Source organism: Sorex araneus, chromosome 1 (genome assembly GCF_027595985.1).
Source record: "Sorex araneus isolate mSorAra2 chromosome 1, mSorAra2.pri, whole genome shotgun sequence".
NCBI classification, from domain to species: Eukaryota; Metazoa; Chordata; class Mammalia; order Eulipotyphla; family Soricidae; genus Sorex; species Sorex araneus.
In genome coordinates, this window is record NC_073302.1 from 121,895,653 (window position 1) to 121,920,970 (window position 25,318).

The following is a 25,318-nucleotide window of genomic DNA, read 5'->3' on the forward strand; positions in this document are numbered from 1 at the left end:
CTGTCTCAAGAACCAAAAGAGATGTCAAAGAGAGTTGTGAAGTTGAATCATGCTTGGAGTCAGTCAGTTTTATTTAGAAAATGTGAAGAAGGATTCAGATATACATTTGGCTATTTGAATAGCAACTTATAAATGGCTGCTACAACTGCACTTGCACAAAAGAAGCTCTCCATAATCAAACAATTTCCCCTTGTTTCACATTTATCATGTGACAGTTTGGAGAGCTTGTGATGTTTGAGGACACACCCCTCCACATTTACACAAGGCATTTATGAATAATGGAAGTGGGTGCTGAGGCCATCCCATGGGGAAATATTTTAGAGTCAGGTTCTAAAGGAGAGGAAGAGTGCTTTCATAAAGCCCTAAGACAGGGGCGGGAGCAATAGTATAGAGTGTTGGACATTTGCCTTGCACTCGGTCAACCTGAATTTGATCGCTGGCATTCCATGTGGTCCCCTGATCACCATCAGGAGTAACTCCTGAGTGAAAAACCAGGAGTAACCCTAGAGTATCACTGGTGTGCCCCCCCCCAAAAAATATAAATAAATCCCCAAGACAAAGGTTAAATGATCAAGGGGACTCATTCACTCAAGAAATGTTTATTACTGGGGCTGGAGCAATAGCACAGTGGGTAGGGCGTTTGCCTTGCACGCGGCCAACCCAGGTTTGATTCCCAGCATCCCATATGGTCCCCCGAGCACTGCCAGGAGTAATTCCTGAGTGCAGAGCCAGGAGTAACCCATGTGCATTGCTGGGTGTGACCCAAAAAGCAAAAAAAAAAAGGTTTATTACTGAGGAACACAGTGGTGATCAAATTCAAGTCCCCATCTTTCTCATCAGATATCCTACTGAGGAAGATAGAATCAGGAACTGAAACCATGGATAAGGGAGAGGCTTCTAGTTCATGGTAGATGTGAAAAGAAACAAGCAAAGAATATAGGGGAAAGTGGTTGAGGCCAGGAACTGCCACATCAATGGGGAGAGAGATCTGAAGAGGGTTTTGACCTGAAAATGGAAAGAGTGAAGCCCTAACTATGGCTTGTTCTGGCATACAGAAAATCAGGAATGATGGTCCTGGAGAGAGATATGTTCTGGGAACTCTGGCTGGAACTTAGTGAACAAGAAAGAGACTGGGGTGAGATGAGGTGGACGGTCATAAACACCAAGGCTGCACAGTGCCTGGCAGGCTGAGGAAGTGTTTGGGTTTGATTCGGAGAATGATGGAAGCCACCAAAATGTTTGAAGCAAGAAACTGACTTCAGTGACTACAGATTAACTCAATTTTAACGGTTGGGCTGGAGAGGTGAGAATGAGAAGAATGAGGAGCAGAGATGGAGGGTAAGTTCTGCGGTAGCCAGGGGAGAATGGAAAAGGGGGTCAGGGGTGGCAGAATTCCTCAGGGCAGTCCTTTGGCGTCTGTACTTGTTCCCATTTAAATTTACGATACTCTCTTGGCTGTCCTTTGATTCTTATGAATCAAAGAAAGACTCAGCTGCAGAAATACCCAAGCTTTCCCTAACAGCTGTCTAGAAGCTGGCCCGTGTTGGCAATGTGTACCTGGCAAAGGGTGACTGCTGAGAGAAGTCGTTGGCCAACAAATTTCAGTTACAGTTTAAGTACCTTTCTAGTCTAGAAAATACTAGAAGACCAAGGCGGTCAGGGGGGTGAGCACAGTGGAGCTTCCAGATTAGAGATTCACAGTTGGAGGTGGAGGAGGGAGGTTGTCCTAGGATCGATGTATAAGTCAGAATCAACTGAAGGTCCTCTCCACAGGTCCTGGAGTTGGGGTAGGAGAAAGAAAGAGGCAATAGCAAACTCTGGACAGATAGCTAAGCAGAACCCACCGGAAACAGCCACATTGCTGATCATATCCTCAAGGTGTTTTAATAATTAACTTTTATTATTTTTAGTAGTTTGAAGACACCCTGGAGATACTGCCATAATATTTGCTTGACAAAATTCCGAAATTCCCATTCCTCTCTGTCGTTTGAATATGCTTTTCTCAAACCTATTCCAAAATCCATGGTGAGTTTTCTTGGCAGCAGAGTCGAATGGAAAGAATGTAAGTTTGGGAATCAGAGGAGAATCTATTCGCAACCTGGCTCAACCATGTTATAACTCAATTGTCTTGGTGAAGCCTGCTGGGACACATCCAACAGTTCTCAGGGTCTCCCCCTGACTCTGTGCTTGGAGATTACTCTTGGCAGAACTTGGGAGACCATTTGTGGTGCTGGGGGTTGAACCCAGGTCAGCCACATGCAAGGCAAGTACCTTACCGACTGAACTATCTGGCCCTTAGTTTCTGAGTTTAGCCTTCCTATTTCTATTTGTGCAATATGTGTTGTAAGGATTATAAGTAATCATTGTAAAGTGTCTGACTCCTACAAGACACTTGATAAATATCAGAATCATAATTTTAGGCTAAGGATGTAGATTTCTTTCTCATATGAAATAGATTAATTACTTGTTTTTTTTTTAAAAAAGAAGAATCCTCTTCCTACACCCACAGATTTTGTCGAATCCTGACAAACACAGTTACATAAAAGATTCCACAGGGAGTGAGGTTGGGCGGGCACACACCTTTCCCACTCTCTGTTGGCATCACTCACAAAGACTCAGGAGCGCTACCCCCTTCGCAGTCATTCATTACTTTTTACCATCCTTTTGAGGTTATGGATGGAAACTATTAAAGTGAAGGAAATGACTGGAATAGTTTCCCCCCTTCATGAAATTATGTCCATACGAAAGCTCCAAGAATGTTCAAGCGCCTCAAAGCTCATAAGGGCGGAGAGCCTGAACCTCTTTTGCCTTTAAAACATCCTTGAGAATGGATCTTTAAATTTAACTTCTTGCTTTGCCCAGAAATGAAAGATTCCAGCTTGTTGCTGATTTCTTACGAAATCTGGAAGAAGCTGCTGACTCTTGTAGACGGGATCCACATAAAACAGCCTGACTCTGCCCTCATGCCTTCATTTGCTCTGTGTTTGGTTACAATTAAGTGTTTCGTTCTTGAGGCTTTTTATCCATGAGCCTCCCTTTAGACAAATAGTTACCAGAGGTTTGTTTCTGCCTTTTCAAAGCAGGGAAGAGGTTTTTCCCCACCCCACATCTGCCCACCTCTGTTTGAACATTTAAATCACAGGCACTGGGAGCTGGACTGTGCCCCACTTTCCAATCCTTTGATAATCCTTTCAATACCTCAGGGTGCAAGACACCAAAACCCAGAAAACTGTAATTGTTTTCATTGATGATGTTGACTTCATTGGTACGGATCCTTAGTACTTCCTTCCTCCATTTTCCTGCTTAAGGTTGAACCTTCCAAAGAAAAACTGCCCAGAGGAAGCTGGAGCGATAGTACAGCAGCGGGTAGGGTGTTTGCCTTGTATGCTGCTGACCCTGGTGTCCCATATGGTCCCGCAAGCACCACCAGGAGTAATTCCTTAGTGCAGAGCCAGGAATAACCCCTGAGCATGGCTGTGCGCCTGGAGTGAAGTGTGGAACAGGAAAGCAAAACATCAGAAAGCACTCTTGGTTTTTGTTTCTGGTTTTGTTTGGAGGCCACACCTTACCATGTTCCTGGGACCCTCCCTCTGTTGCTCAGGGTTTGGGGCTTGAACCAAGGCCTCCCATATGCAACCAACGCAGGTCCTACACCGGTTCACGTAAGGCTTATGTCTGTGACCATCCCGTAGGTCTGTATTGTGACACCATGAGTGGTGAAAATACTCCCTGGTGGGAGGAGGAACATTTAGATTCTGAGCCAATGCTATAAATCAAGATTTTATTGGTTTTGAAAAACTAGTTTATCACCTATAACTGCCAAAGGGGAAATTCATGGGTTATAAAGAAATGTCTCGGGGAAATCTTGCTAGCGTGGGGAACATAGCAATGTAGCACTGTTGTCCTATTGTTCATCGATTTGCTGGAGCAGGATCAGTACCGTCTCTATTGTGAGACTTGTTACTGTTTTTGGCATATCGAATATGCCACGGGTAGCTTGCCAGGCTCTGCAGTGCAGGCGGGATACTTTCGGTAGCTTGTGGGGCTCTCTGAGAGGGACGGAGGGAGATCAAACCTGGGTTGGACTCATGCAAGACAAACACCCTACCTGCTATGCTATCGCTCCAGCTGATCAGGAACATCATTGTATCACTGTTCTTCCATTACTCATAGATTTGCTCGAGCGGGCATCAGTAACATCTCCATTGTGAGATTTGTCGTTACTATTTTTGGCACATTGAATGCGCCACGGGTAACTTGCCAGGCTCTGCCGTACGGGTGGGATACTCCCGGTGCCTTGCCGGACTCTGTGAGAAGGACAGAGGAATCAAACACAGGTCAGCCATGTGCAAGGCAAACAACCTACCTGTTGTGCTGTCTCTCCAAATTATATATAATGATATAAAGTTACGAAGAGCAAAGAGTACTTTTTTTCCCTCATACTCCCCATAGTCACCTGGCCTCTTTCCTCTTCTCAGATCTCTCTGCATTTCAAGACCACCTTAGGGATAATCTGATTAGTTTGGAGACACATAAGAAGCAAACCTGGGGCTGGAGCAATAGCACAGCAGGTAGGGAGGCTAGGGCGTTTGCCTTGCACATAGCCCACTGGGGTTCGATTCCCAGCATCCCATATTGACCCCTGAGCACTGACAGGGGTAATTCCTGAGTGCAGAGCCAGGAGTAACCCCTGTGCATTGCCGGGTGTGACCCAAAAAGGGAAAAAAAAAGAGAGTTGGGTAGGGTAGTTTTCACAATCTTTTCCCAACTGAGGCCTCTTTTTTGATCTTGTTTCTGTCCTCTGCCCCTTCGATTCTATCAGTTAGCTTCTTAGCCTTGTGTCATGTCCCCCCACAAAACGGAAAATTTTACAACTTCGCAAAGTTGAAAATTTATGCAATTTTCACTATGGTTACTTTGGAATATCGTGGGTACCCATATGGCCCTCAGTTGAGAAGTGCTGGGTTAGAGTTAAAAAAAAAAATTTGAAGTGTGTTTACATTCCAGATGGAAGTAATTATGTTTAGAGTTGTGAGACACCCCTCTCCCCACCGCACCCCACCCCCACAATGGCAATTGGGCATGGTAGGAGAAGCAGCTACAGAGATGCACGAAGGCCAGGCCTCAGGAGTCATGTTGAGGAGCTTGAGTGGTATTCTGTGCACGGCACAGTCTCCGAGTTCTAAGCAGCCAACGTGGGATAACTAGAAAGAATCCTGGGAGCCCATAGGCATGCAGAGTTCCCAGAGGCATTACAGGGCAAAGGATACCTGTGAGGCAGTTGGAAGCTCAGGTGGTAGATGCTTCCTTTGACCAACTCGGTCCATAGCTTCAGCAAGTCAGTACCCTTCTAATGCTCCCATCTCCTATCTACAAAGCAGAGACAAATAATATTTACCCTCTGATAACCTGAAAGGGTCCTTGAGAAGACAAATGATAAAATCAACGTGAACAAACACTCTTAGAACTGTAGAGCATGTTTCATGTACAAGGTATTTACTCATCTGTGAAATGAGGGGTTTGGCCAGATGGGATCTAATGCTCTTCTAGTTCTAAAGTGCTACAACTCTATTATTATCTTTATTATTTGATGATCAGACTAAAATTGTGGGTTTATGAACCTGAGCAACCCTTCTCTCATCTTGCCAAGAAAACTTAATATGACCCTCTTAGCCTGGGAAATGCCACTTCCTAGGTGGTTATTTCCACAGAAAAGCCAATAACCATAAAGTTATGCAGGAATGTGAGCTGTTTGGGCTTGAAAAGGAAGAGGAAATTGATGTATAAACCAGGAATAGAACCAAACTCCTAAAAGAGAATAAGGGTTTCTTTCTGTACATTACATGTAAATATGTAACCAAATCCCCCACTCAGTGATCCCTAAGATTTTTTGAAAATTCTCGACTTTATGCTACAACTGAATTGCTGAATGATTTAAACGTGGTTTAGAAAATGATGGCTGAAAGTCTAGGTTTAGAATGATGGGGTCTAGAGAATTTTTTTTTCCATTTCTTAATGGCCCTTCAACCACAGTGTTTAATGTTTAACAGCTCTCATCTCCCAGACCGAAAAAAAAAAAAAGAAGAAAGAAACATAATCCCCTTCCAGGAAATATACCATCAAAAATGGTACAGTGAATGGCCAAAACTGAATCTTCACAGAGATGTGAGGCACAGGGCAAAAGGGTTTTAACTTCTCATTGAGTTCTTACAAAATCCCTAAAATGACAGGCATCCTTATTGGCCCCATTATACAGATAAGAAACCAAGGCCCAGCATAGCTAATTGCCTTGTGCCCAGGGCAGCAATTGGGGCTGAGATTCAAAGCTTCTGAGCCTGGCCCCAGATTTCACCCTACTATCTTGTGTGTTAACTTGCTTCTGATTATTTACTATCATTTCCTCAAAACAGTTTTGTTTTGTTTTTTTCTCAAAGCCAAAGAGAACCCCATGACATGCATTGCAGACGCTCATTAGAAGCCAAGGCTCCAGGACGCTTTGTTTACAGCAGTGAAGACTGAGGAGCATGTGCCGTGTTCCCAGCAGATACAAATGGTCCATGCTTGCTAGAATGGTCAGCCGACAACATCAGAGGCATCGAGTTTCAGGAAAGGCTCAGACCTTCAAAAATGCCTTTTGTTCCATAAATAAATGGTCCATTTCCTGATCCCAAGTAGCAAGGATTTGGCGAGAAGGCAGGAATTCCCCATCCCAAATGTGGTCTCTAGTGCAGCCCTTGCTTCCTAGAGTTCAGAGGGGTAAACTTGTGGAAAGTTGAATAAGTCTGTGGAAAAGATTCTTCCCCATTTTCCATGCAAAACCTTTTCATCAAATATCCTTTCTTCGCAAGCATTTAAGCCGATTTTAAAAATATACACAGAGAAAACCAAAAATTACATTAGATTCTCCTTTCTTTGGTTAACCATAAATGTGTAGAAGGCACAAAAGCCATGGTGAATATGAAAAGAATAACACAGCTCAACAATGTGCTTCTATTTCTAGCGCCTTATTACCAAGGAAAGAGATGAGTGGCATGCATTTACTGAGCATTTACTAAGTGCCTAAGTGTGGGGGATTTTTTTTTCTTTTTTGCTTTTTGGGTCACACTAGGCAATGCACAGGGGTCACTCCTGGCTCATACACTCAGGAATTATCCCTGGCGGTGCTCAGGGGATCATATGGCATGCTGGAAACCGAACTTGGGTTGGCCGAGTGCAAGGCAAACGCCCTACTCGCTATGCTATCACTCCAGCCTCCTGTGTGGGATTTAAAAAATAAAAATAAAAAAAGGACAAGAGGATCTAATGAACAGATCCCCAGGAACTAAACATTGTAAAAACAAAGAAACAAATGAGTTTCTATGTAAACTGTGTAAGTAAAACTGCCTCAGAATACCGAAACATCAAATGGTTAGAAAATTTTGAGTATACCTTTTCTAGTCAGATCTTTAGGGATCCTTTTCCCCTCAGAGGAAAAATATTTTTTTTTCTCAGATAGTTTTGTCTTTCTCTTTGACTTAACAGTCTGTGGTGGGTTCCCCAGATCACTGGGTAGGAGTTGGGAACCCAAAGAAGGAATTAGACCCTACTAATTAGCTCTATCTGCAGCTAATATTATACAAATCCTACACTTTCCTCTTCCCAGCTCCTTAGCAAAACCAAAATAAAACAAACACCCCCATTCTCTCAGCATGATAACCAACTACTCACACTGATTTATCAGTGTGAGGGATTTATCACTTGCAACTCAAACAAAGCGTATTTACACTAAAATGTGAGCCTCCATCATGCTTTGCATTTTAAATCTGTTTCTTTCAATTGCAGAAAAGGAGTTTTAGATACCTCTAAACTGGTTTTAGAAGCCAAAGGGTCACCTGAGTCCAGTCTGGCCTGAGAGTGACCTTAGTCCTACCTGGCTGGCTCTAAAAGTCTCAGCTAAAGTATTTCCTAGTCACAGAGTCCTTTAAAGACACAGGAGATAATGTTGGCACCCACTACACTTAATTTTACTCAAAGCAGTTACCTCTATCATAAATTATCTTGTTTATTTTTTAAAAATAGATTTATTTGCCTAACACAGATGAGAACTTAAGAGGCAATCAAAATATCATTGTTTATGAGTGAATGTATTCGATGAATTCTGAGCTCTTCAAGACTAATCATTAGGGGTTCGATCTCAAGATTGTACAGGGCTTAAGAAGTTTGCCTTATGGAGCAATAGCACAGCGGGTAGGGGGTTTGCCTTGCATGCGGCCGACCCAGGTTGATTCTCAGCATCCTATATGGTCCCCTGAGCACCGCCAGGAGTAATTCCTAAATGCAGAGCCAGGAGTAACCCCTAAGCATTTCCAGGTGTGACCCAAAAAGTAAAAAAAAATTTTTAAATAATAATAATAAAAAGAAGTTTGCCTTACATGCAGCTTACCCCGGTTTGACCTCTGGCACCACGTATGGTCTTCTCCCCTCCACTTAGCCACTTAGCACTTCTAGGATTAACTTCTGAGCAATAGTGGGTGTGACTCAACCCTCCGTCAACCTCCCAAAGAAAAATATTCATTGAGAGGACAAAATTAATATCTGACAAGGGGGACAAGATTATTGAATGGGTAAAAAAAATAGTCTCTTTAATAAATGGTGCTAGGTAGATGTACAGAAGTGCAGAAGTACAAAACTGAAGCCCTATCTCACACCACTCAAAAAAATGGTCAAAACTCAAAATGGCTTAAAGACATAATCCTAAAAGAAGATATAGAGAAGAGATTCTTGATGTAGGTCTTGGCAGCAATTTTTTTTACATGCCACTAAAAACATATGTATGCCACTAATCCTGGTACAACAATAAACTAAAAGGCTGTGTAGAAAAAGTAACAAGAGGGGCTGGAGTGATAGCACAGCAGGTAGGGAGTGCCTTACATGCGACCGACCCGGGTTTGATTCCCAGTATCCTATATGGTCCCCCAAGCACCACCAGGAGTAACCCCTGTGCAACGCAGGGTGTGACCCAAAAAGCAAAAAAAAAAAAAAAAAACCGTAACAACAAAATAAAATGGTAACCTATGGAATGGGAAAACAAATTTGCAAATTGTATCTCTAACACAGATTTACTATGCATAAAAAAATTCATACAACTCAACTATAAAAAGGTATTCTGGTTAACAGATAGGCAGAGACATTAGATATACTTGGCCAAGACAATTTTTCTGAAGAAGACACAGATAGACAACAGGTACATAACAAGATGTTCACTATCTTTTTATAGTCATACAAATGCAAGTCAACACCGCAATAAGAGATATCTTGCCAGGCATGTTAGGGTGACATTATTAAAAGAATAATACATAATAAGTGTTGGAGAGAATGTCAGGAAAAAAGAATTCTAGTGCATTTACGGTGCGAATGAAAATTTTTGCAGCACAATGGGAAACAACATGAGAGTTCCTCAAAAAAAATAAAAGCAATACTGTTATATAATCCAGAAGTAAATTTCATGGGTGTATACTCAAAGGAAATGAAAATAGGATCTATATTCCTGAGTACAAATCTGTTCTACGTTCACTGCAGCATTATTTAATGTAGTCAAGATGAGGAAACAACTTAAGTGTCCATTAGCATAGGAATAAAGAATTCGTGACGTATGTACATAGCACACATACATATATATAATAGAGTCATTAAAAAAGAGAGCAGAGGAAACCTACCATTTGGAACAATATGGATAAAATTTGAGAACATTATTCTATGTAAGATAAATCAGAACGAAAAAGGCAAGTATGATCTCATATACATGTGGAGTCTAAAAAAGCTGAACTTCATAAAAATGAAGTAAAGTGATGATTATGAGGGGCCCTGTGGTTTAGAAATGGGGAGATGTTGGTCAAAAAGTACGAGTTCTAAATTGAGTAAGTTGTAGGGATCTAATGGACAGCCTGGTGATTATAGTTAATAACACTGTAAATAGTTAATATATACTTGAAAGTTGCCAAGAGGTAGATTTTAATGCTCTTACCACAAAAAAAGAAATGGTAATTGCACGGCATGATGGGGCTGTTGGCTAAATGCTAGGGTAGTAAATATTTTGCAATACATAAATGCATCAAATCAACTCGTTGTACACAGTAAACTTTGATAAAATGCTGGATGTCAATTATATCTCAGTAAAGCTAGAAGATAAAAAGTAATGGTTGGCAGAGATTTGGATCTTAAGGAGATGTTAGTTTCTGTGCCCTAGACCAGAGGTAGGCAAACTATGGGTCAGCTGTGTTTTTCTGTATTTCTGTGGGTATGGGGCCACACCCAGTGGTGCTCAGGAGACTGTAAGTCCTACTAGGAATTGAATGTAGTTGTATGCCAGGCAAGTACCTTAACCCTTTTGTCATCTTTTTTGAACCTAAGCTGCCTTTTTCCAACAAATAAAGTGTTATTGGAACACAATCACACACATTTCTTCTTGTGTATGTTCCCTCATGAACTTTGCAAGACAGAGTAGAATACCTGCAATAGAGACCATATAATCTAAAATCTTTTTTTTTTTTTGCTTTTTGGGTCACACCCAGCGATGCTCAGGGGTTACTCCTGGCTTTGTACTCAGGAACTACTCCTGGCGGTGCTTGGGGGACCATATGGGATGCCGGGGATCGAACCCGGGTCGGCCGCGTGCAAGGCAAACACCCTACCCGCTGTGCTATCGCTCCGGCCCCAATCTAAAATATTTTCAAGCTGGTTGTTTTAGAAAATGTTCTCTGAATCCCTCCACTATTAACCCAAGGAGAACTGAGCTGAAACTGTCTGAAGCCCAGTCTGCAGAGGAAGATATTCTCTCTTGAAACATTGTGCCCCATCATTCCATTAGCTTTTGCAGAATACAAGCCTAAATCAGAAAACCTTTTCTACTTAAAATTTTTAAGAGTGGAGAACAATTTTTAAGTGGAGTTACCAAAGAACTGTCTATTTTTCGTTTTTGCCCAGAATGTCTGGATTGTACTGCAGTTAAGAAACAATGTGAGGGGCTGGAGCGATAGCACAGCGGGTAGGGCGTTTGCATTGCATGCAGCCAACCTGGGTTTGATTTCCAGCATCCCATATGGTCCCCTGAGCACTGCCAGGAGTAATTCCTGAGTGCAGAGCCAGGAGTAACCCCTGTGCATTGTCAGGTGTGACCCAAAATGCAAAAAGAAAGAAAGAGAAAGAAAGAAAGAAAGAAAGAAAGAAAGAAAGAAAGAAAGAAAGAAAGAAAGAAAGAAAGAAAGAAAGAAAGAAAGAAAGAAGGAAGGAAGGAAGGAAGGAAGGAAGGAAGGAAGGAAGGAAGGAAGGAAGGAAGGAAGGAAGGAAGGAAGGAAGGAAGGAAGGAAGGAAGGAAGGAAGGAAGGAAGGAAGGAAGGAAGGAAGGAAGAAAAAGAAAACCATGTGAAATTGAAGTGTCCCAGAAGGGGGTGGGTGAGACCCTTCTCCCCGCCCCCCCTACAAAGGACCCAGGAGGCAAACAACCTTAGAGGAAAATATTATATTATTTCAGTTCTGCTTTGGGGCAGAGATTGAGGTTCGGGATGGAAAAACCCGAAATATGATGGTGGGAAGGTATAATGGTGATGGGATTGGTGTTTGAATATTAAATGTAATCAAATATTATAGGCTACTTTATAAAATTAAAATTTTTTAAAAAGAAACCATATGAATATGGAAGCTGTTTTGCAAAGCCAAGTTTATCTCACGGTCACGTTGCGTTCCCTGTGGACATAGGGAGGCAGGGGCTCTTCACACGGTGGCCACTGAGGAACCCACAGCTCCACAGGGGAGGCCCATCTACACTCTACTTCCACAGTCTCTGAAACTGAGAGTGGATTGGGGGTGAATGGGGAGTGGAGGGGAGAGGACGACAGCATTTTGAAGCTCTTCCTTAGAGTGTGCCACTTCTGTTCACGTCATCCCAAAGCAATACATGGTCACATTTCAATTTGTGGAGGGAGTGGGGGTGACGCTGCATAGTTTCTCCCAAAGGAACAGGCACTGAGTATCTGTGGCAACTCTATATGTCTTTATTTTCTAAGTACATGACTTAAGAGAAAAGCAGTGGATTGAGGTCAAGATCACGATACTCATGCCAGGAAGACTTGAATCCACTAGAATCAAAGCATGCATGAGAGGACACTTTACTCCAACTACCATTGTTTTAAAACATGTGGTAGAATTTGAGATCGGCTGAAATATTCTATGAGAGAGGTCATTAACGCTGAGAACTGTTAATAGGGAAGCTTTTAACTCTGAAAATGTTATAGAGATCAAAATTGTCTGAGCAAATATGACTTTGGGACTGCTTTGCATTTTTGCCAACTCTGAAGGCTGAGAAAGCTCTTTCCATGTGGTTTTTGGTTGCTGTTGTTGTTTGTGTTTGCAGTGGGAGGGTTCCTGATTGTTCACACCAATAGAGTAATACGCCTCCAGGGCACAGCATAAAAAGCATAACGAATGTCCATATCTGAGACAGAGACAGAGACAGAGACAGTCAGAGTGAGCATTCAGGGGTATGGATAACACAGGGAGCAGAGGTCATGGCAGAGCTGAGGAAAATCAATTTTCTGCTCTGAGGAAGTCTTGAGGGAGAAAAGGAGCACAAGGAGGAACTTAATGGCAAGAGAAAGGAAAGCTCGGATTTAACGATCTCATGCAACCCAGGACTGAACTAGCTCCCGGTCAGCCTGCCAAAGATATTGACTAGTTGATGCCCTAAAGTCCTTTGCGAGTGTCCCGGAGGCACAGAAGGGAGATCAGAGGCTTGTTCCGACCACGTTATCCCTCACGAGGAATTCTGACCTGGAAACGTGAAAGCTTCATGTCCAATGCCCCCAATCGCAGATCCTTTTCATAAATATGGCTAACGGAGGCAAGGCCCATCCTCAAAGAGCAGGGAGGGCGCTCGGTTTTCTAAGGTTTTCAAAGTTGAATACCAGACATGAGGGGATGTAACTAGAAAATTACTTTTTTATAGTTCAGATGATGGAAGTCCAAGATCAAGGCACCATGATGATTGTTTTCCTAAGGCACCTCTCCTCAGCACACAGATTGCCACCCTCTTGCTCTCTCATCATCTGTTGTCCCTCTGATACATCTACTATGTTCCTCAGGATGTCCTAATCTCTTATAAAGAGCTCATTCAGATTAGATTAGGATCCACCCTAGTAGCCTTATTTTAACTTAACAACTGCTTTAAAGTACCTAAAGTACCTATCTCCAGGGCTGGGCTGTAGCGATAGCACAGCGTGTAGGGTGTTTGCCTTGCACGTGGCCGACCCGGGTTCAATTCCTTCGTCTCTCTTGGAGAGCCCAGCAAGTTACCGAGAGTATCTTGCCTGCATGGCAGAGCCTGGTAGGCTACCCTTGGTATATTCAATATGCCAAAATAGTAACAAGTCTCACTTGGAGACTTGACTGGTGCCGGTTCAAGCAAATCGATGAACAATGGGGGATGACAGTGATATAGTGATACAGTGATCTCCAGGGCTAAGGAGATAGCCCAGAGAGCTGGAATGCGAGCTTTGTATGCACACATCCCTGGCTGATCCCTGGCCTGCCAGAGTGCCTTGAACATCTCCAGAATAGTCTCTAGCACTGAGTCAGGAGTAGCCCTGAGCACTTCTGGGTATGATATGAAACAAAATGAATAACAACAAAAAGGCACCACCTTCTAAACAGCCACATTTTTGAGTTAATGGCGTCTAGGACTTCAACACATGAATTTAGGGACACATTTCAGCTTATAACAAAACCTCTAAGGTATTGATAGACCTAAAACTCTTCCTGTACACATTTATAATAAATATCAGGTATGACTACTTGTCTCTTGAACTATTTCTCCTGTTCTTAAATTCTTTTTTTTTCAAATTCTTCTTTTTTTAATCACTTCGAGATATGCAGTTACAATATTGTTCGTGATTGGGTTTTAGTCCTACAGTGTTCCAACACCTGTCCTTTACCAGTGTGCATTTCCCACCACTCATGTCCCCAGTTTCCATCCTGCCACTCCCTTAACCAAGCCTACCTCTACGGCAGGCTTTCTTTGGACATTATTCAGTACCTTTGCAATCCAAGAACTGAAAGGTTATCATGTTTGTCCCTTTACCTCCTTTCAGCACTCAGTTCTTGCCCAAAGTGATCATTTCCAACTCTCATTGTCATAGTGGTCTCTTCTCTGTCCTAACTGCACTCTCACCCCACCACTTGTGGCAAGCTTCCAACCATGGACTAATCCTCCTGGCCCTTGTTTTTACTGTCTCTGGATATTAGTCTCATACTATGTTGTTGTTTTTGTCCCACAAATAAGTGCAATTGTTGCAGCACTGTTCACAGTACCCAGAGTCTGGAAACAATGTGAGTGCCCAAGAACAGCCGACTGGATAAAAAAATACAAAACCAAACAAACACAAACCCACATTTACGTTGTTCATGATTGAATTTCAGTCATATAATATTCCAACACCCATCCCTTCACCAGTGTACTTTTCCCACCACAATGGTCCCTGTTTGCCTCCTGCCTTTCATCCTGTACTATGAAATTTTGCGGTGTCACGTGGCAGCATAGGTGGCAGTGCCCTCCAGGAGATCTGGAACAGTTTGGTGGCTCGGCATTTGTTGAGGTTCCGTTGTGGAGCTGGACTATTTCTACGCTGGAGGGTGTCCAGTGTGGCTGCAGGCTGCTGGGAATTCAGGTAGAAAGGGGAATCTGCCCGCCCCCGTTGTGAGAAAGCCCCCAAGTTTTCAGCCAGACCAGTCTACCTAGGAAATTTTGGTGCTATTGTGTTCTTTGGGGATGTGACACTGCTGTTACTCTGCCCTCGGGATGGGGGGTGATTGAGGACTGCAGGGTTTTCCGGTGGCAGCAAGAGGGTGGGGTGTGGAGGGGTGGGATTCAGCCTGCTTCCAATCTGAGACTACCCAGAGCTCCCAGCCCATTGACTGGCCCCACCTGGGAACATTCAGCTGCTCTTTAGGTGTCAAATCATTGAGTTTTAAGGCTGTTTTACATCAATAGATAACCAGAATATCCATTTTTTCCCTTTCTCTCTTTTACTTTTTTTTAATTTTAATTTTATTTTTTAATGAATCACCATGAGATACAGTTACAGACTTACAAACTTTTGTGACTCTGTTTGTCATACAATGGTTATCCTTCCACCAGTGCCCATTCTCCATCACCAATGTTCCCAGTATCCCTCCCACCACTGCCGCCCCACCTCCCCACCCCGCCTCTGTGGCAGGCACCTTCCCTTTTACTCTGATTTTATTCAGTGGGCATTTCTTTCCCTTTCTTTCATATGGGGACCGTCGCGTTTGTGGTATAGTTGTTAGCATAGCTGCCTTCCTTTCATATGGGAGCAGCCATGTGACTCAGGTGAGACTTGGCAAAGCCCAGGAATAGTTCTAAGGCTCTAGACAGCAGCGTGGAGCTGCTCATTGGCTGCTTCTTTTGGATGATTCACATCCAAGCGTGGTCATCTCTAGGTCACCTGTTTGCCTGCTTCTTGCCCCGAACAAGAAAATCGATGCTGGAGGTGGGTGAACTGTCTAGTGAATTTAAAGAATGAATTTAAAATTTAAAAGAATTACGAAGTTAAAAACCAGAGAATCATGAAGCTAACACAGCTGGCTTCTTTGAGTCACTGATCCTAAGCGAGCAAGTCTTCAAAACAAATCCCTATTGTGTTCAAGCCAATGTATTCTTGTAATTGGCAGCTGACCTGGATGCTGCTGCTCTTTCAATTATGACATTATTTCTGAGGATAAAAGCTCTAGGACATAGTCCTTCTCAACAGGGCTGCTCATTAGACTAGGAATCTTGAGGGGAGGAAAGAGCTTGCTTAGATTTTTGGTGTCCCTCGCACACTGCCTCAAAGCCTTCTCCAGAATAGTACGCCTCTATATTTCAAGAGCAGGACTCCCAGACAGCACGGACTGGCCCGACTCTGCTGGCCCGATTCAGCCTACTTCCAACCCGAGATTACCACAGAGCTCCCAGCCCACTGACTCGCCCCACCTGGGAAGATTCACTGACTGGCCCGACGCTGGAGTGGCACTAAAGATGAAGAACACACATGGGCTTCTTCTCAGCCTTCTTTTGGTGACTGTCTTCCCCTGAACGCCGACAGACCACTGTTTCCAACTGACCAGAAGCTCTCTGAAGGTCAGTAATCTCATATTTCTATTTTACTTACATGCATTCAAGAGCATACCTGTCATATCCCTCAGTATGGTTTGTACACTATATTTAGCAAATGAGACCCTGGAAATATTTGAACTAGGGGTTGGGGATATGGATCAGGGAACACATGCCTTGCATCTGGGAAGTCCTGGTCTTAACTCCTGGTTCTGCTTCCTTATCCCCTAAAAGGAAATACTTGACCTAAAGGCTACAACATTTTTAATAATAGTTGAGACAATTTAGTATTTTTTTTTGGCTTTTTGGGCCACACCCAGCAACGCTCAGGGGTTGCTCCTGGTTCTGCACTCAGGAATTACTCCTGGCGGTGCTTGGGGGATGATATGGGATGCTGGGGATCAAACCCAGGTTGGCCACATGCAAGGCAAGTGCTTTACCTGCTGTACTATCTCTCCAGCCCTGAGTCAATTTAGTTTGTACCATTGTTTCCTTCTCAGGTTTTATGACTCTAGTGTTATTCCATGTTAGTAATAATTCTCAATGTTATTTATATTGTTCTTACCATGTGCCAGTAATTATTATACACGCTTTCTAGGTTTTTTTTATTTTTGTTTTTTGTTTTTGCTTTTTGGGTCACACCCGGCAATGCACAGGGTTTATTCCTGGCTTTGCACTCAGGAATTACTACTGGCGGTGCTCAGGGGACCATATGGGATGCTGGGAATCGAACTCAGATCAGCCTCGTGCAAGGCAAACTCCTTACCTGCTGTGTTATTGCTCCAGCCCCTGTACACGCTTTCTATGTCTTGATTATTTAATCTCCAAATGACCCTAAAAGGCAAGTTTTAATATTATTCCCACTTAGAAGATGAAAAAAGAGACCAAGAGCAACGAAGTGATACAACCCAAATTGTACAACTGGTAAGGAAAGAAGCCTGGGTTCCAAACCGCTACCTGACAGGAATGTCCCCTGTATTTTTAGTCCTTCATTTATTATCTCTAGTTAATGTTTTACAACAAAGAGAAAAAGGAAATCTGAAACAATACCAGTTACCACCCAGGAGTAGAGGGCCCCCCTCAGGGTCACATGGGGCAAACTCCAGCCCTTCTCTTCCTGGGCTATGGAACCAGTAACACCCACAGGATTCTAACCTGGAAGATCAGTTTCTGAATTAAGCGAGCACCCAGGACGCCCAGCCCTGTGGGAGAAGACAGTGTGGACAAGGACAGAACTGAAGAAATCATGCAAAGCATGTTCTCAAAACGTGTGTTTTTTGATGGGTGTCGGGGCACATCCAGCTGTGCTCAGAGCTTACTCCTGACTTTGTGCATTCATGTCAGGGCTCAGGGGACTATATGTGGTGCTGGGGATTTGAACTGGGATTGGTCACATTCGAGGCAAAGCTACCTCAACCCCTGTACTCTCTCCCCTGCTAATTTGTATTTTTTTGACAATTTAGTTTAATCTTTAATATACTTTCTACTAAAAATCAAGCTGTCGAGGGGCTGGAGCAATAGCACAGCGGGTAGGGCGTTTGCCTTACACGCGGCCGACCCGGGTTCAATTCCCAGCATCCCATATGGTCCCCTGAGCACTTCCAGGAGTAACTCCTGAGTGCAAAGCCAGGAGTAACCCCTGTGCATTGCCGGGTGTGACCCAAAAAAAAAATAAAATAAAAATAAAAATCAAGCTGTCAAGACGGAAAAATATTACTGGTTTTGCTATGACCCCCAAAAGTGAGAATTTTTAAATTCACACATAAAGAAAATACAAGACATTACTCTCACTACACATCCACTATTCTAATAAACTGACTAGTTGCAACTTGCCGGGCTCTTTGAGAGGGGCAGAGGAATCAAACACGGGTCAGCCACGTGCATATTCGATATGCCAAAAACAGTAACAATAAGCCTCACAATGAGAGATGTTACTGGTGCCCGCTCGAACAAATCTATGAGCAATGGGATGACAGTGACAGTGACAATGACTAGTTGCAGGCTAATGTAACACTCAAGACTTCACATACACAAATATGTGCTTTGAAACAATAAACTGGGCAAATTGAAACTTTGACATTTCCCAGTTTCCTCTGTTTTAAGAGCAGTGTGTTTTGCTGGATGTCCACAGAGAGTTCTCTGAAGACCCAGTTTAGATAAAGATGTATCAGAGGGGCCAGGAGATCATATAGCAGTTGAGACACATGCATGCATGAGACCCAGGCTCAATCCCCACCACCACATGGTCCCTGATGTGATTCTGGTCACTGGGGGTGAGTTTGATCATCTCCGACACCACAGAGACCAGGCCTCAAGGCATCCCTAGGGGCCTTGTTGAATCACAGGCCCAGTTACTGATAATGACTGGTGGGACCCCTGGAGCTCTTACACACTGCTTGGAGTACCTCCCCCCACACCCCTAAATAGTTTCAGAAGACTACTCAGCAGCACACCCAGTGAACGGAAGACCCTGGCATACCTCCACCTTCCCTGTCTTGTCCCTGGGCCCTTGTTTTCCCTCAGCAAATTTTCCAGGCCAGCTCAGTGCCAATTAGGGCTTCTGTTCCCCAAGCACCTCCCCCACCCTGCCCCCCAGTCCTTCTTCCTGTTTCCCAACTAACCCTCAAGCACACACACTCTTCTCAGCCTGAGTGACCTCCACACCCTGGATGCCCGAGCCTAGCTTCCCCACTTGGACCTCTCTGTGTCGGGCAAGTCCATTTGTCCTCCTGCCATCTGTATCCTGAGGGTTCTAGGAATCCACGGGAGGAAGTTGCCACAGCTCTTTCCCTGTCAGCTCCCCCATGACCCTTCCTTAACCCAAGTCAGTTCTGTGTCAGTATTGTCCCAGAGATCTTTCTGGCTCCCTCACTTCTGTCTCTCTATTTGTTTCTGGCATGCCACCAGACAGTCAGAAATATTTTCATGCTTTTAATTGGTTTGTTCCAAGACTCCTAACAGGAAGTCTAAAACAATAAATTACCGGATTCTCTTTAAAAGAAAAAACATGGGGGTGGGGGTGGGGGAATTATTTTACCTTAGAAGAACCTTTATCCTGAAGATGAGATGCATTTGTGCATATTTGGATATTTGAGGGATTTGTATTTAAGCCTAACAAACAAAGGCCATGTGGGCTGGTTCTAAATATCTTCAGAGCAGGGCAGTCCTATAGCTTAAATTCTCTAATCACCCGCTGTGAAACATGTCTCTTAGAAATGTGGTTACTCCCAGCACCAAGACCAATTTTGAAAACCACCATCCATCTTCCAGTTGTAGGGTTTTAAAGTGAACAATCAAAATGGAACCGTGAAAATGAATTGCAGAAGTTAGCTGGTTAGAAAGCCTGCAAACGAGACAAACAAAAAGCCATCAGGGAGGCCAAATAACTCATGGGCAAAAGATTTTTGATGGGCCAATGTGAGTTAAAACATCTCATAGGCAAAAGTTGAATTCAATGAAGACAAAAATCTCAGCCTCAGGTTTAATACCGCAGCAGAAAACAAGTACATTAAGCCAACAACAACAGTGGCTTGCTTCAGAATCACTCTATCAAGCAATCTTTCTGGACCATCGACTCTTGTAAGGTCCATTGTAAGAATCACTCCACTCTCATCACTGAATCTCCCTCTGCTGGGACTGTTGATGGAGAATCTGCTGCTCTGGGCAGGGCTGGGACCACCAATAATGCTGTGACCTGCTTTGCAATACCTAGAGGATTGTTCTAGGTATTGAGGACCTATAAACACCTATGCCTGACCCATACTGTAAGTGCATAGGGATGGAGCCAAGGCACTGGCTTCTTTTGAACAGCAAGTGATTTGAAGATGCTGCCAAGCTTGTGGCTCACTGCAGAGGAAGCGAGATGCCTGAATCCTATTCTCTTACTGCTTCACATGCTATGCTCTGACTTCTGACTCTGATCTGGAGTGGAGCGTCAAGGAAGCTCTTTATCATCTTCTGATAACCCCAGAACTGCCTTAAAGGTGCTGTGAGCTCATGTCTCTCCTCCACTACCCAAATGGGGGACTGTTTTCTGGAATTTCTGTCATATATGGCCCAGCCAACTTGGCAGCCTAGGGGACTCTTTGGAGATCTTAACCCGAGCTTCCAGGGCAGGAGAGGAGCATCGGGTGAAAGCGCATGACGTGCATGTGGCAGATAACCCGCCTCACGTGGTTCCCCAAGTAGCACTGCACGCAGCCCTGGAGGCCTGTGAAGATCACCCAGTATGGTCCAAGAAACTTTCTGAGTACTGCTGGGGTGGGCAGGATTCAATTCCCAGCACCCCATATTGTCCCTAAGCCCTACCAGGAGTAATCCCTGAGTGCAGAGTCAGGAGTAAGCTCTGAGCACAGCTGGGTGTGACCCCAAAACAAACAAAAAAGTGTCAAATGGATACTGATAAGATAGTAAAGGTTACTGTAGTTGATGTATATATACTTTTAGAAGAAGTGCTTGATGCAGAGCAGATACTGTGTGTTAGCTGCCAGTATCAATGGCAATGTCATGCAAACCACATAGGAATTTTTAATTGTCTAGTTAAGCCACATGCTTTTTAATTTTTGATTTGGGGGCCCTGCCCGGCAGTGCTCAAGGCTTACTCCTGGCTCTGTGTTCAGTGGACCGTACATGGTAACAGGGATCCAACCGAGATCAGCTGCATGGAAGGCATTCACTGGAATGCCTGTGCTAGATCTCTGACCCAAGTTAGCCACATTTTAAAATATAAAAAAAAAGTAACTGAAATTAGGGTGGATCACATATTTAGCTTAATGTGTCCAGTATATTATCTTTAAATATGCAATGCATACTAAATTACTAGTGAGACTTCAAACTCTAGGTCTTTGAAATCTGGTGTGTATTTTACATTTATAGTGGATCTCCATTGGCACTAATATCACTTTAAGATTCTTTTTGTTTTAATAATGTTTTTATTGTCTTATCATTGATTGACAGTATTAAGGAATTAAGGTAGGGGTTCAGCTTCATCCTTTGCTATATGTTGTCCCTCCTCCACCAAAAAGACCTCTGTTCATTCCCCCTACATACCTTAGCCATTATTATTTATTTTCACCAAGACTAGGAATTAATTCTGTTATTTCTTGCCAGTCTGTTTGCTTTAGTTAGTTATATGCCACATGAGGGGGACTATCCAGTTATAAATGTTCATTTCCTTATTTATTTCATTAGCACAGTCACCTCATGATTCATTCATTTGACCCGCATGGCATGATTTCATTCTCTTTTAATGGTACACAAGAGCGTTCCGTGACTAGTAACCTGCAGATGGGCATTTAGGCCAATTTCATGTTTTAACTATGGTGAATAATTCTACTCTGAACACAGAGGGGCAGGTATCCTTTAGAACTAGTGCTTTCACATCCTTTGTATGAACATCTAGGAGTAGTATCACCGGATCTTGCGGAGTTTGCTTTTTTTGTTTATTGCCTAAGGCTTCCTTAGTCTATTTTCCACAGAGGTGGCACCAATGAACAAGTGGAATTTCCATGTCCACGTGTGGTAGTGGCTACACACTAAACACTTCCCATTCCTAACCCAGGAGAACGGCTACCCAGAGGCCACGCCTTCTCAAGACTGTTATGTCACAGCTGAGATCCTAGCATCTCAGTCACTTTCATACATGTGGGGCTTGGACAGAAACTTCTCAAGCATCCTGGTGTCATTTTCTGAGCAGGTTCCCGGACCTTTGTCTGCTGGGGAAGCTGGAGGTACCCACTCCGGGTTGCCTGCCCCTGTTGCTTCCTGGCATGCACAGAACCATGGGTCAGAGAGAGTTTGCAGGCTACTTTCTTACTAAATTATAAAAAGCAAGGCCAAAGCTATTTTCTTAATTGCTCCCATGTTACAGTTTCCTCCTATTTGAAAACACTTCCCAGAAAATACAGAAGGAAAAATAAAAGCTGCTTTTCTATGAATGTTTGGATTTGGATCTCTCACCTCCCACCCTCCCCAAAGATTATCTCTCTCCAACCATCTGATTGTGTTTTTGTTTGGTTCCCTGGATTGGGCCCAATACCACCACATTCCTCTAAATCAGGCTGCCTCTAACCAGGCCCACAAGTTCAGTCAAATCCCGATCAAACTCTAAATACACTTTGGCTGTGGTGCATTACCTATCTTGATTTCCTCCTCAGGGACCATTTCTTGTTACCCCGACAAGATTTTGTTTGAGTTCCCCGGGTCTTCCAAGTCTGGGGAGAACTGATACGGAGGAGAGATGGATCAAGAAGGAAGGGAAGTGATATTTAATTTCAAAGATGAACATTGAGTCCTGCCAATCAATACATTTCCTTTATGGATGGATCCTGTTGAGATCTGGAGGGTCAGTCTTGGGAGGTTAACAGTCTTGTCAGCGTGACAAAACTTCTCAGCTACAACAATTAGAGAAGGATGCTTTGTCTTGAGATGTCAGGACTATATTGCTTATGAACATGCTTCACAGTGAACAGGTTGAGAGAGTTTTCAGGGGCGTTATACTCCAGTGTTCTTAGTTACTGACTAGGATGGTGGAAGCACGTTTAAATATTTGATTCCATTTGGGGGGGGGGGGTTGAGGCCTTTTAGAAGCTGTTCTTGGCTCTGTGCTCAGGGGTATCAAGTGCGGTTTGGGGGGTTGAAATGTGCTCAGAGGCACGCCTTACCTCCTGTACTCTCTCCAACTCCTGTCTGTGAAATTCAAATAGAGGGTTAATGAAGAGTAGGGTAAGGAAACTCAGTTGTGGGTTTTTGTTTTTTTTTTCCCGATAATTAGTACTATGTGCCAAGCCATAGTTACCTGGAACTGGGAGTGACTCCCTTGGGGAAATGCAACGTTTCTTCCTGAAACGATTTTACCCGTTTTCTGCAGGAAGATGGTTGTTTTAATTTCACTGCGTTCTCTCAAAGCCTTTCCCTGGGCCTGGTCCCCATCCAAGAATGGTGTTCACAGGATATTGAAACCAGTCGGCCTTTTAAAAGACCTGAGCCAAAATCCCAAGGAGAAGACACTTTTTTGTCCAGCACATTCTGGGTTGGAGACAGGACTCCAAGGGCTGACTGAGCACGAGCTTTGCCTGGGGGGGGGGCGGGGGTGGGGTGGGGGGGGTGCCGGGGGACGGGCAGGGTGGCCCAGGTTCTATGAAAGACACAACCAGAGGCAAACAAAAATTCCATCACGAGTCCATTAGTTCACAGGGGTGCGGTGACCAGAGGGTGGCACTGCGCAGAACTTCAGCGCAGTGGTCTGTAAGGGGTCGAGGCTTAGTGTACAAACTTACTGGAGTTCCGGGGAGGGGAGAGCTGGCCAAGGATCTGGGCAGATCAGTGGAACAATGAGAGTCCTCCTCCCATTTCCTCCCCCCTAGAATTGGATTTGCAGTATCACAGGTCAGTATGACAAAGAGCAGAGTAAGCACCCATGGCACCCCCGGAGCCGCAGAGCTGATGGAGGGGGCGGGCGGGGGCAGGGCTCGGGGAGCTAAGACCAGACACTGTGCAAAGAGGAAAGAGCAAACACTGAACTTCTGCAAGAAGCCGTGGTAGATGACCCTGACTCACACACCCCTATTTAATGTCCGACATCTTTAGCTTCAGCTACAGACTATGCCGCTTTTCATTTTCCAAGGCAGCCTGCTCTCATTTGCATGAAGCTCCAAGTCCCACCGTCTCAGCCACAATCCGCTCTCCCTCCCTAAGAAATGCAGAGCAGGAAAAGCCCGGGAGACGCTATTGTTCCCGGCTCTCAGAGCCCCACCACACACCATTAATAGGCGCTGCCTTGGAAAACCAGACTGCAGAAATTGCCCGCGCTGAATAGTAAGAAGTTGTCAGTTCACACTTCTTTTTGCGCATGCTTTTATTTGAGCGAGGCGTGAAGGGCGGGGAGGGGATTGTACATCTTCTTAATTCAAACGGGCTCTTCTTCACTTTATTCGAAGGACTCCCAGTGTTTTGATTTAGGAAGGGACGACCTGCACAGCATTTGCAGTGCTGGGCAATTCAGCAGAATTGGGCAATTCACCTGTTCGAGCTTATCTTAGTTCTCCCGGAGCCCGGGTTGGGGTAGGGGGTCCGCATAGATAAAAATCTCCCCCGTAAACTGCTCAAGGTAGAGTCCAGAAAGACACACTAAACGGAACCGTGCGGATGATTTTTACTTCCGTAAGAGTCGGCTTTTTTCTTCTTTAACTTCAGTGGATTACCCCACCCACTCCAAAAGGACTCACAGTTTCCTGCCCCGAGCAAGGATGAAGAGCTCAGCCAAGGGAGCGAGGGGCTTTGGTGAATGAAACCAGGGCTGTAAATTAGCTCGAGTCGAATGAATGGAATAGCCGCCCCCAATTAAACGAGGAGGTGGAGAGCTTTGAAATCCTGCAAAGTAAGGCGTCCTAATTCGAATGTTGATCTTAGTCAACTGGGGCTCTTGGTGTGTGTGTGGGGAGGGGGTGGGGGGGCGGAAGGGGGATGGAGGAATGGGAAGGTGAGGATTCTGGGGGGCGAAGCTGGGGAGTGGGGGAGTGGGTCTGGCCTGCTTTGCATTCCAGGCAGGGCTGGGAGGGCGGCCCCGAGATTTGCCTCTCTCGCTTTATGGCTGCTGAAGTCTCCCGGTGTGATTGCAGGGCAGGGCGACAGTTAGGCGGCGAGTTTCCTCCGGACACCTGAAGAGTGTTCGGCAAACAGCCTCTGCAGTCCGCGCGTCCCGTCCGGAGCGCGGGAGCACCTCCCAGCTCGCTTTCTGTTCGGGCATTTGCAAGGCACGGGACCGATTTGATTCTCCCGGGAAGGCAATCGGGCCAGCGCCTTCCCCAAACACCCTCGCGACCCCCCAACGATGTGGGACGTGGACCAGAAAACGGGCGGCGGGTTGGGTACTGTCTCCGCCGTCCTAAACCCTGGGGGCCAGAGCTCAGGGGGGTTTGCCTCCGAACTTCAGGTGCTGGCGATGACAGATCGCAGGGGCGGGGGCTGGGGAGGACCCCAGCTTCCACGCCAGTCAGGGCTCCCCCCCACCCTAGGATGTGAAGGCTCCCCACCACCCTCCCGCGGGGCCCAGGCGGCGGGCGGGCGCGCAGGGGCGCGGCGGGGCCCGAGCGCCTCCCGCAGGTCGGGGCCGGAGCGCGGGCGCGGGTCACCTGACTCGCGGAATTTGGGGCCGCGCGGGGTGGAAGGGGAGGAGAA

General features: G+C 44.8%; 1 protein-coding gene across 2 annotated transcripts in view; it reads left to right on the top strand.

The window, feature by feature from the left end:
* The first annotated feature begins 15,833 nt into the window (after positions 1 to 15,833).
* RAI14 (retinoic acid induced 14) overlaps positions 15,834 to 25,318 on the top strand; it is a 163,434-nt gene continuing 153,949 nt past the window's right edge. The window contains exon 1 of one of the 2 annotated variants that reach the window (XM_055147289.1): positions 15,834 to 16,168. The gene's annotated coding sequence lies outside the window, so the exon portion shown is untranslated. Of the gene's footprint in view, positions 16,169 to 24,088; positions 24,519 to 25,318 lie in introns of those variants that run through there. The other variant, XM_055147292.1, reaches the window with a different exon arrangement.